Raw genomic sequence first — 13731 nt, 5'->3', positions numbered from 1 at the left:
TTTTTCTATCACTAGTGAAGTAAAGTTATCATATTTAAAATTAATCCACACCCGGCGAAAAGTAGCCTACGAGAGATTGAGATGGACTTGCAATACGCGGAGCATTAGGATAAATGTAAGGTTTATTATTTACCAAGCTTAAAAATATTTGATATTTTAATGTGAAATATCACATTACATATTAATTCAGTAAAATTCAGTTTCCATATTAACTAAAATGGGAAACAATATGTGAAATGTATTCAATCTCATTCTCTCCCTACATTTATGTGTTTCTGTCTTTATCATTTCTTTCTTTTATTTTCGTTTCATCGAGTTTCACTTTCAACTCCAGCTTATAGGAGTTGCGTATGAACAAATAAGATACCTGTTTAAAGCGAATTGTGTTTAAAAATTAAATATAGAAAAATTTCAGCCAGTAATGTTGAGTGTCGATATTTCCCGGGCTGTAAGTATGTACTTTAACTAAGGTACACTCTGCGGGCTACAACTTATAAACACAATAAACAGTTTATTTGCTACGCTAACACATCGTTAGCGTTCACTAGCCGCCCGGGAACGGCAGTCGATGTTAGAATAGGGTTTGAATAATTCTTAGGAATCCGTTTCAGGGTCCGCTCGTTTTTCATTTGGGTCGAAGTGTACAAATTGCGGGGGTTAACGCGTTACGTCAGATGGTCCCTGCCGGAAGTTCTGCAGCATATAACTTCTATGTATCCAGCGGTGTGCACTTCGTATATGCGTAAAGACTATGCTTACCATAAAGCTAGGCGGAGCGGTGTGGTTTTAAGTTGGAGGTCCCGAGTTCGATTCCCGGCAGGGTCTATTTGGAAATTTGTAATATTTGAATTTTCTTCGGTGTGGTCTGGTGGGAGGCTTCGGCCTAAGCCGCTACACGATTTAGCGTTCTGGTACAATGTCGCTTAGTAACCGAATAGGGATATGGGTTTATTATAACTGCCATACGCCATAACAGGTTAGACCGCTACCATCTTTAGACAGCATCATCATTTACCACCAGGTGAGATTGCAGTCAAGGGCTAACTTGGAGTGTAATAAAAAAATAATCTTACGGAATCATCATCAGTTTTTAGCAATTATAATATCAGTTGCTTCAACGGTGAAGGTAAACATCGTGAGGTAACCTGCATGCCTCAGAGTTCGCCATAATGTTCTCAAAGATTTGTTAAGTCCACCAATCTGCCCTGGGCCAGCGTGGTGGACTACGGCCTTAACCTTCTCACTGTGGGAGGAGCCCCGTGCCCTGTATTGGGCGGGTAATGGGTTGATATGATTTTATGGAATACATGAGTTTATTTGCGTTATAAGCCCATTCCGTTTTTGACGCGTGATTGAGTAACAAACATCCAAACTTTCACATTTATGATATTAGTAAGATAAGATATCCATAATAAACTATATTTCTAGAGAAAATACTGTATAGGTATTGCTTGTGGCATTAGTACAAAGTTGTCAGACATTCTTGAAATTGATAGTTTTCAGAGAGTTAATGCAATATAGCACACGATGCAGATTTCCTATCGTAAAGTTGTGTGCCAAACAAACATTTTCTACATTCAACCACTTTATTTGACCCTTTAAACCGTTGGGTTATGAAAAGTTTATACTTGAAATAAGTTTACCGTCATTGAGGTTCTGTATGTGGGGTCACTGCATCGTCCTTTTATAAAACAAACTTAACCGATAGCTATTTCATTTAAAACTCGACTTTATGCTGTAGATTTTAGAGTTGGTACCGTTTTAAAAGAATTCTTTGTTCACTTTGTTCAAAATGTCGACCGCATTCAGGGCGGGCTCAATTTTACGGAAGACATAAGCTAGTGGTGTAAATTGATATAAACTTTAACGATATCCCTTGTGAGAAATTTTATTTGTCTGGGACAATTTTAAAGTATAATCTTTATAGGGTAGTGCTTGGTAGGGTAGTACAGCCATTAAACAGCTCTTATAGAGTTAAATGTTGATAGTTAACCTTTGTTTGTTACTTACTGTATTCATACAAAGCTTAATAAGTACGTTTTCTTAATACCAGTTCCTTTTGTATAAGATTCATTACGGGTTTCTTACAAATCCTTTGGGAACCGTTTCTTTTCCACAGTTAGAAGCCCAAGTACCGTTCAACTGCCGTTCTTTGACGGCCGACTGGCGCAGTGGGCAGCGACCCTGCTTTCTGTGTCCAAGGCCGTGGGTTCGATTCCCACATCTGGAAAATGGTTGTGTGATGAGCATTAAGTGTTTTTCAGTGTCTGGGTGTTTATATGTATTTTCTAAGTATTTATGAATTATATATTATTCATAAAAATATTCATCAGTCATCTTAGTACCCATAACACAAGCTACGCTTACTTTGGGGCTAGGTGGCGATGTGTGTATTGTCGTAGTATATTTATTTATTTATTTATTTTAACTAACTCTAGGCCGAAAATCATATTGATTGGTTCACTAGTTAGGGCGCATGTATGGACAAACGAATTACAAACAAATTATAAATTACACCATACAGAATATATTATACAGAGAGAGATCACTCTTAACATCTGACAAGAACAGTTTTTTAGCAATAATTCCTATAAAGATGTTTAAGTAAATAAAAATAATACAATCAAAATTTATTTGAAAGATTTTTGATGTGAATATTTATGGTTCTTTTAAATGATTAGTGCGAAACATTTTTACTAATAATATTACTTTTAAGTACGCGTTTATTTAGAGAGTTTGTAGTTTGTATGTATTTTTTAAATGTGCACCGCCTGTAGTCGGTTTTTCTTAAGTTTTCTTAATTCTAAAGTTGGCACATATCGCTAGTAATAGTTTTTATTTTTCTATTCTTCTTGTATTTCTTAACTTGTGATGGTGTACAAATAAATAGTATGAATACATAAAATAAAATAATTTGGTTGCAGAAAGTAATTTTAATGATTTCGCAACATTTTGTAGCTACGTTTAATCAAGTTGCGCTTTGCGGCGGACTTGTTCAATGCGAATCCACCAGTGTTTAGCACTTTGAATGGATGTCTGGACAGCTTAACCACGTTCTCGCTGCGAAATTTCAATGTGAATCTAAGCTCCGAAATACCTTTGCTCTACGATTTGTTTATCCTGTGAGATGTTATTACCTTTTGCCTATAAAAAGGCGAAAATCCTAATTATAAATTAGGTGCCAAATTATTGCTCTAGCCGTTAGAATGTTCGACTACGCAGTCTAATCAATATGAGATATTTTTTAAGAAAACATTTTTTTAGCCTGGTCCTGGTTATTAGCAGTGACTTGTAAAATAATAGCCCATCAATTTGCATTATACCAGTGTGGTGGGTTGAAGCTCTAAATCATTCTAATGCCTAATCTCTGAGAGAGGAGACCCGTATCCGCGGGGGTACATTAATTGCTTGAGAATGACAAAGAAAATTTTATTCTAGAAAACAGTGTAGGTTATATACCAACACGTAAAATCAGTTTTCGCAAATAAGATTTTCTTAACTTTAATATTGGTATGTATGTACCTATATTGCGTTACTCTTTTAGTACGCGGAACAGGAAGATCATTAAATGATTACATCTTTATCGGCAATAATAAAAAACCATTTCGTTTTTTGATTAAAATCAATGTTATTATGAATTATCATTAATCTCAAATTACATCAGAAAACCGCACAAATAAAATAAGCATTTGTTAATTGCCTCACCGTGCCATCGCAAAGTCGACATAGACAGTCAATTGCCGACACTGAAGTACTGCTATAGGTATCTTTTGCTAAACAGAGCGAGTTGATCTTGCTCGGAGACGCTGGCAGTGATCACCTTCCCGAGACGCCCATCAAAACCCTATTGGTTAAGAGTTTAATATAACTGGCATACCTCTTACAGTTTAGCACGCTAATATCTTATACGCTCTTACAACTAGGCAAGACTGCATTCATGGGCCAACAACTAGAAGTTAGTATAAATTTCACTATCTAAAAATTATCTACGATCAATTTATTTTATAATTAGCTTGTAACAAAAAAGTCTTATCAACGATAAAGCATACTGACAAGGAACAAGTACCTACTTAGGTAGTTTATTTATTTATTTGGTATAGTATATCGTTGATTTCACAGTATTTTATCAATTATTAGCATATATTTGATTGTAATATAAACAAAATGTACAAGTAAGTAGATATAAATATTGGATAGAAGTAGGCTTTACATTGCGGAATTACATAATTTAAATAAATAAATAAATATACTGCGACAATACACACATCGCTATTAAGCCCCAAAGTAAGCGTAGCTTGTGTTGTGGATGCTAAGATGACTGATGAATATTTTTTTATGAATAATATACATAAATACTTATAAAATACATATAAACACCCAGTCTCTGAAAAACATTCCTGTTCATCACACAAACATTTTACAGTTGTGGGAATCGAACCCACGGCCTTTGACTCAGAAAGCAGGGTCGCTGCCCACTGCGCCAATCGGTCGACTTATTAATAATATGCTTTGAACTTTAAGCTTGAATTGCTATACTCCGCGAGATTCTGTATGGTGTAATTTATAATTTCTTTAAACTTTAGTAACTTTAGTAACTTTTACGTGCGTGGAGAAAAGGTTGGGGTCCCAAAGTGCGGGGGTCTCGCATTTTATATGGAACATATACTAATGTTAAGAAGGCATAATATTTTATTGTGATTCGTAAAATAAACAAATCTTACATTGATTATATTATTATTATTATAAGTTAATAGCTGCTTTCCGTTGATAAATCATAATTGTTTACTTCAATTAAAACGCGTTTTAGATTAAAATGGTATGGTATGGTAATGGTAGGTGTACTTCCAGCCATATTAATGAACATAACGTGGAAAAAAAAACTCATAGAAGACTTTACTGCAATAGCCTTAGTACAAGATTTAGTCGCTTACAATTGAGGAGTCGTTATAGACTGTGAAAATTCTTGAACATCGGAGTAAAATGGATCTTATTTTTATAGCAATTAAGCTGAATTCTTTAAATCGGAATTTGTGCAGAACGTTTGTAAAACAAAAAACAGAAATACAGGACTTGCGACTCCAAAGTGAGGGACATAAGGTCCATTGCAAGAGAACAAATCTTGTACTAGGGCTACAGAATTATCATTACCAACGACAGATAACACATCCACATGAAACTTTTGAACACGTTTTCTGAAGGAGAGTTTTTGTGATAAAATGTTCTTAATAATAATAATAAATACATTTTAAATTTGGAACAGTTACAATGGCACTTAAAATACTAGCAAGGGTGGCACTGCAATAGTAAAAACTGTGCTGCATGTACCACCGCCCACCTCCGAGTTATGGTACACTAATTATACAAATGTTCCACTAGATTTAGTGTGCGTGTGTGTATGTGTGTGTGTGTGTTTAAGTTATAGATACGTAATACAAGATGGCTGGGGATGTCATATATTTTCTTAATGTCTTAAAGCAAATAAACTAAATATTAAATACCAACTCCGACTAGTGACAAAACATATTTGATGTAGACAAGCAGCCCGAAATCTCTGGTGACTAGCTTAATCGGTTTTTGCTTTGCGGTAACTCGCTGCAATACGAGTTCGAATTCACCAGTATTTAGACGTTTAAGTCATTTTGAATGGTCGCTAGACTCTGGACAGCTTTGACACTAGCTACGAATTCCGTCCGGCACTCAGAGTGCAATGTCGAAACGCCTTTGATCTAAAATGCTTGAGTTTATAAAGTGACCTTACAGGAGCCAATTAAAGCTACCATGATGAGATGCAAGAATGTTATAATTATTTCTTTTACGGAAACCTTACTTAAACTGTTTTAAAAAGCAAAAAAAAAAAATTGAAATTATTGTAGAGCCAATACGATAAGTTATAAGCGAGAGTTTGTCGACGGTCCCGGTAGTTATCACAAACTCGTGACAATAGTCGTTTAAGCCCACCAACCCGCATTGGAGCAGCGTGGTGGGTCTATGCTCTCTCCTGTTTCACCTATGTGAAAGTAGGCCTGTCCCCAGCAGTGGGTCTTTAATAGGCTGCCAAAGATGATGATGATGAACAAGTTAGTTCTTGACTGACATTAAACCTAATAGTATCTAAGTGAAACCAAAACAATTTTGTAAGAAAAGTTGAATTTTGTAGGAATGCCGTTCGACCTGAGATCATGTTGTATGCTGACTCTGAGCATGCCATTCCACAAGTCAAAGTTTTATAAGCTTTCCTTCCTTGCAAGATATCGAAATGTGGAATGCACTCTCAACGAATATACGACAGGCAAAATCGCTTGTTATTTTTTTCTGTTTATTTATAGATATATATACCTACTATTAAAATTGAAATATGTTAACATTTTACTCTATATAATATATATTAGTTTATTATTATTATATTAATTTCATAATTTTTTTTTCTTATTTCAGTAATTTTGTTTATGTATTTGTGATGAAGTTGTTTAAATGTAGGTTTATAATAATTAAACCATCTGTTTGTTCTCGCTTATGTTCACCTAATCTTAGGGTTGCATGGCAGAGATCGCTACTAGGCGATAAGGCTGCCTTTTGTATTCTGCTACAATCTTTGTGTTTCTCTCTTCTTCCTTAATTTCATGTTTCCATTGTGTAGTGGAGTACAAATAAAGAGGATAGATACATAATAAATAAGTGATGACATAGACAAAGCAGAGAGCGGCTTAACCTGTTATGGCTATGGCAGTTATTCTAAACTTATTGGTTTTTACGCGGTTACGTATCAGGTTGGGAAATACTATTAGAAAAAAAAAAAAATAACTCATACAAAGAATTCGCAAAAAATTCACACTTAATCGTGAATGAAACCCTACATATGCTCAATGACGCAAAAACGGCTAAATGCATTTTGATGAAATTTGGCATGCCTGTAGCTTTTGACATGGAAAAGAACATAGGCTACCTTATATCCCGTTTCCCCGAGGGAAAATTCATCATTTACGAGCTAAGCTGCGAGCAGACAGCTTTGGTATGCACGTCACCTAAGCTATGGAAAAAGACATGTAGTTTTTATACGATTAAAAATGGTTAACGAGCCAAGCTTTAGACACAATTCTGAAGTCCATGCAGACGAAGTCGCGGGCAGAAGCTAGTCTATTATAATTCAAAGGTTGTTTATAGACAGCGTATGATAATTTTATAGTAACTCTCACAAATGAAAACCCTAGTAGCTATGTACAATTTGTCACACTAATAAACTCATTTGGACAAATAAAACGTACACTTTCACACTTATATAGTATCCGTTCTCCCAAAGTAATGTTCAAGTACAAGGATATATCTCTGAATGTTTCAGTTTAGGACATATTTCTCTAAAGAGATAAAACCTAGTTTAAAAAATAATTCTGACTAAAATTGTTGGTTTTAAATACCAGTGCCTAACGATTTCGGTAATATTCGTTAATGTTCGGTACACCACGATGAGTTTATTGGTCGAAAAGTTCAAACATTCCTGAAAATATTGCGTACAAGTTAAGCCATGAAAAGGTGACACTCAAAAAATACTAAAATGGCATAAATAACAAGTAGGAGCTCACATAACCGCATGCAACAGGCGCAAGTACAACAGTAATTTCAAGAGCAGGGGCACACAACACGTTATTCTGTAATGAAATTGTGAAAGACATCAAAACTTTCTTATTGATAAATTACTAGACTGTACACTAAAGCTAAACACACCTTTCACCATTTTCCTTTTAAATGGAATTTGAACGCACAAAATACAAGCTCTAAGATGAGCTATTGCGTTGAACCCGCACTTTAGTTTTAAATTGATTTATGTATTTATCATCCTCACCTCACAATAAAGGTAACATGATGAACGCTTCATAAGTGCCTGTGATAGAAAACACGAATAAAACATTTGAGTTTGAGTCAGTCAGTGTACTGTCGTGGTAAGTTAGTGTAAACAACTAAAATAACTAGAAGGAAATATATAATCTGTGTTTTTTTGGTTCAAAGTGTAAATGATTTCGGGATTAATGTGTGCAGTCACTTGGTTAACTAAAGTATCTGCGAGGCGGCCGGGCATATCGTAAAGTTTTTAAATGTGCTGGTTGTTTGTGTTCGCCTGAAGTACGTTGTGATGGATACATCGTGTGATGTAACACTTATTTTCCTAGTCCATTACGGGAAATTATACTTATTGTTGACAATTTAAATTTCAAAGTTTGTTTTTTAAATTAATACGATCATTATCATTAAAATAAAAAAAAAATACTAACCAGTAGATGCCCCCCGCTGGACTTTTTAGGGAGTTCCAAATATTACTGTCTTTGACAGCTTGCATCCAGCGGCTTCCTGCGGATTATTCCTATCTGTCCCCCTGCTCCTGACGGGGCGAAAGGTGAAACTTCTTATTCCTATCTGTCCCGTTAAGAAAATAGCGGGGGACAGCCCGGAAAAAAAATAGGTTGAACTGCCCCCTCATCGGGAGCAGGGGGGCGAACTGCACTTTTTATCTTACCTATCTGTCCCCCTGAGGGGACAGAGCACGGTAACAGATAGGAATAAATCTTCCCTGCTAATCGTTTGATGACATCTCAGGGGTATATCTAAGCTGCGTTCATTGATTTGAGGTTGCCATTTTAAAACCTTGAGCCTCTATTTTAGCGAGGTTTTCCACGCTATTGTCGTTGCAGCTTCTTGACTCGTTGACTCGACGAGGACATCGAAGTCGACTTCAACGGATCTTCTCATTTCTGAATTTATTGCGTATAAACCAACAAAACATAGTTCAAAGCTATTCTAAGAGTCGCCACTAACACCTGCCGATAAACTAGGCTTGCGTACCATCATTGGAATAACTAGGTGGATTAAGTTATATCCACCTAGTGGATTGTCCACCTTTGTGGCTTTATCCACCTTCCTCTTCTTAATGACAAAAGAGGCCTGTGTCCAGCAGTGAAACTATAGACTAATACTATAGACTGATTTGATTTGATTTGATTTGATGAAAGAATTTACCAGTCAATTATTAAATCTTTAAAAATTAAAAAAAAAAATATGACGGTAGAAAGGTGAAGGCGTCTTAAAAGTCATGCGAAATTTTCTCGGTACCAAACCGTTCCGTTTAATACTTATTTTCATACCAAATTACGATAAAGACGCTAATAATTTTAAAAGGTGTAAAAAGCAACGCAACACTTGAATAATTCAGAAATTTAGGCAAAAGTAGGAAAAAAATTTAAGGATTTAGATAAAAGTTCACCTAACGAAGCGAATAACTCAAAATTTGAATTTTAAGAAAAGTATCTTCAAACAAGTGAAAACCATCCCAGTTATTTTCCACAGCATTTCGCCCAACAAAAAAGAGTTTCTGCAAAAAGATTAAATTAAGCAACTAAAAAGATAAAATTAAGCAACTCCACTCCATTCCGGATAACCCTAACTAACTTTTTCAAAACAGCGCAGTATAGAATTTAACTGACCATTCTGATGTTCTTTTAGTTTTCGTAATTTCACTTAGCAAAAACGTTCTGTCGGAGTGCCAGCGATTTTTAAGGGTGTGAGACTGTTACCTATTATTGTCAACTTAAGTTCCTTGTTTTGCAACAACTACTACTACTACACACGCACACACACACACACACACACACACCCAAACCCACACACACACACACACACACACACAATCACACACTCACACACACATAAACACAAGTGTGTGCGAGACAAAGATGCGAAACTCCGGGCTACTACACTCCTAAGACTGCCCAAAACCAGGAGAATGATGTATATTTGTATGTTTAAGTATACATCATCCTGAGTGACACTGGCTAAAACAATACGGCTGCTCATGCTGCCTTTTCAAATGTTACAATTCTTATAGTACTCGTACGGTAGTCGTGTTTTTAATTTTTTTCTGCGACATGCTTTTTCTGTGTAAGAAACGTGACTGTGATTTTACGTTATTGGGATATACAACGACAAAACGTAGCGACGTCAGCATAAATCAGCAACAAATCAATAAACATAATAAACATCCACCAAGTTCCAGGAGTTCTTGGATTTCTCAAAATCATTGTCTAAAGTTCCATTGAACTTCACATAGATGTTTTTTTTTAATTTGTGTAATTTGTGCTTTAGATTTATTCCACAATAGTCCTGTCGCTAACTTTGTCATGAATAGTTTCCACATTAATGTTTTTACTGGGAATTCGCTTACAGAAAAAGCTTAGTCGAGAAGTTTTAATTAGATCTCTTAAATTTTGAACGCACCCTTATTCTAGCGAGCTCAAGGCCGCCAGAAGGTCGGCCGGGGTGATTAATCGACACTAATGAAGCAAGCCACCGCCGCTCCAGCTACGATTTCACTAATTCGCAAACATTTATACGTACCATTTGCTAAGAGAACTCTTTAATTAATAAACACATAAATAGAGCGGAAACTGTGTTAGCAGTTTGTAAAATAAGTGAAGCTGTTTATATTTAATCTATAGTTCAATCAGTCAATCAATTTTTATTTTGCCTGAATATGGTAAATGAAACATGTTTACATAGGTGTCACATATCCTGCCAAGATTGGCGTGCCATAATTTGTCGTTAATCATTTTAACAATTTTCAAAATCATTTTAATAGAAAACAAGTCACATTTCAATGAATTACAAGTAAAAACACTGAATTAATTAATGTCTGTAATTATTACTATTTTCTGTTTAGGTAATCATTGATATGATAATACAGCTTATACAAAATATTGTCAAACAACACTGGTTTGTAAATAAGTACAGCCATACAGTGTATTATTACAGAGCGTGTCTGTTTTTCTATTTGCTTGTTTGTTTGTTCGGCTGAACTAGTTCAACGACCTTTGTAAAGTTTGGCACATATATAAAAGCTTGCATCCTGGAAACTAGCTTAGGATACTTTTTATCACGGTAATAAAAGGGTCCTTGCGTTGGCAATCAACGCAACGTTAAGCTATATTGTTTACTTTATTTTTTCTGGTACACAACAATAAAATATTACCCATATGATTAATGCGACAGTATCTTTGAGTGTTTATCTGGACTTCACGCCCTTACTAACCAATCGACTTTTTTTTGTTTTTTTTATTTAACTACAAGCCCTTGACTGCAATCTCACCTGGTGGTAAACGATGATGCAGTCTAAGATTGTAGCGGGCCAACCTGTAAGGGAGTATGGTAGTCATACCCCTAATCGGTTTCTACGCAACATCGCACTGGAACACTTAATCGCTTAGCGAAGTCTTTCTCGGTAGGGTGGTAACTAGCTACGACCAAAGCCTCCAACCAGACAATATTTGGCAATTGATATTTGGCATAGAATTAGTTAAAAAGAAGGTGAGTAACATAGTATAATTATTTTAACATTTATCTTAGAAAACTAAACGTTTCCCACGGGATTTGTTAAAACTATAGTAAAGGCGGACGAAGCGACAAGAATAGGAATAAGTAAGGTTTTTATATTTATAATGTGTACTTTTAACTACGTTAAAAGTTCACGTTAACAAAAATTACGTGCCCCTAACTCTACCGAAATCAATTACATCGGCAACCACGCCCTTCAGACCGGAACTCAGCATTGTAACAATGCTGCTTTGTGGCAAAAATTAGCATGGCGGTGTTACTACCTCGGACGAGCTCTGTCACAAAAAGCTACGTACTAACTAAAACTAAGTACTCGCTGTATTTTGGCCTTCTGTTATTCTGTACGACTATTACCCAAAGCCTTTCTAATAATGATACGAAGTTATATAAATAGTCTTTATGGAACGTGAAGTAGAAAACTAATTTGAGCGTTACACAAATGTTATCCCAGACTGACGTTATCCCAGTGTAATTTTAAATCTTGCCACCAGAAAGAGTTTGTTCTTGAGATACGCTCCGGGTCATAATCCACCAGACCTTTAATTGTAGACGTGACGTTAACGACACGGTTACGATAGTATACCAAAAGTAAGAGACTTATAAAATGTAATATTTGAGTACTGAATGATTTTTCTCAATTGCCCTGTCCAGTGAAACACATGCAGTTGTCAAAACAGGTGCTTGGCTTACTTTGACCTTCCATAACCACATATATTTTGAAAATACATACAACTAAAAACATTAATCGCCGTACAGGTTTACACGTATTAAACACGTACGATTAATTTCGTGGAATGTGCTGGGACTGTACCAGCAAAAACATACCACCAAGCGAAAAGGCGTTCTTGGTTTACAAACGTTCAAACATAATATTTAATTATTACTTACTAGACGTTCCCTACGTTTTGGTCCGCGTACTGCTTACTTATAAATTTCCCATACGCACTTTTATCTGCTGTGGTCACACAATATACTCGTATCTCAATCCAAACCGACACTATTACTTCGTTCGATCAGCACCAAAAGATCGTAACGTGATTGTAAATAGCCTACAAACTTCCTTATGGATTGGGCTTTTAAATGCAAAAATGTGTTTTAATTAGTAAGACAAATAAATATAGAAACCAGAAAACTTCTGCTTTATTATATTACGTGTATATTAAGCTTTATAAACTGTCATACCTAGGTATAGATATAGATAGATACGTAAACTGCATCGTAAGTTGCCATTGCAGATGAGGTTAAATAAAAACCTGCCAAAAGTAAAGTTTTTAACGTGACGCAAAATATTTACGTACGTGTTCTTTCAGTGAATATCCCAGCTTGGTTGAAGTCGATAAAAAATATCAACACGCAAAAGTTAAGCACTGCACTCATATTTCCCGTTGTAACCAAAATAAATTTTACAATACTCCGCAAAATTGAATAATTGCCATATAACGTAGAATGTTTCGTAACAAATTGGTGTGGTCAGGGCGAATATAATTTCAATGTATTAAATTATATTAATGCGCGTTAATGCTCACGTACGTTTTATTATGTTGATTGACTGCTTAAATAAATGTTATTATTTATAATATTCGTTAAAATGAATATTCTTTTGGTGGTTCAGAGAATTCTGTTTAAAGTTAGCGCTGCGCTGTTTTTACGAGTTTTTATTTTACCTGCCACGTTAGTTAGTATTTGTGGAATTAATCTTGCAGCTGGATTTTTTAATCAGTTTTCCAAACTGATTGTCCTTTCAACTGCAAGATTCATCTTTGCATTTGCGGGTTAAATCCAATATGGTAGAATCCCATAAAGTTGAATCGTGAAGCTGAAGTTGATATCGAGCGCAGGTCCCAAGGTAAAGGAAGGGAATGGCGACCCTGCATCGGTGGACAGACTAAATCAATCGACACAGGACTGCAGGTTTACGAATTCCTTACAAAAGACTTATGTCAGCAGTAAATACAAATTGGTTAATGATGATGGTGAAATCCTAAAGATGGCGCACCAATTATTATTTTTGATGTTCTCCCGTGATTATGGGTATATAAAATATAAGGGTTTGCTGATAAGAATACGAAAAATAAAATTACGTCACAATTAATTAAAATTTAAACAGAAAGGAAAAAAAAGATATAGAGTTAATTATTATTTCACGAGTTTAAAAGTTTGGAGTGTTTTGTTATTTTCATAAAAAATATCATAATTAAATTATCAAAATCAAAAGAAACATGTTTACCTACGTAAATATATATACATTGGCTGTTCAATTAATTTAAGAAATTAAATATCACTTGCCTAAGAAAAATATCACGGCGAAACCTGAATGCCGGAGAGTTCAGCAAAATCTTCTTGTGTGCGGCGTGTGAA

Source organism: Pararge aegeria, chromosome 1 (genome assembly GCF_905163445.1).
Source record: "Pararge aegeria chromosome 1, ilParAegt1.1, whole genome shotgun sequence".
Taxonomy (NCBI): Eukaryota; Metazoa; Arthropoda; class Insecta; order Lepidoptera; family Nymphalidae; genus Pararge; species Pararge aegeria.
The sequence above is the reverse complement of the archived record's forward strand: the minus strand, read 5'-3'. Positions refer to the sequence as shown.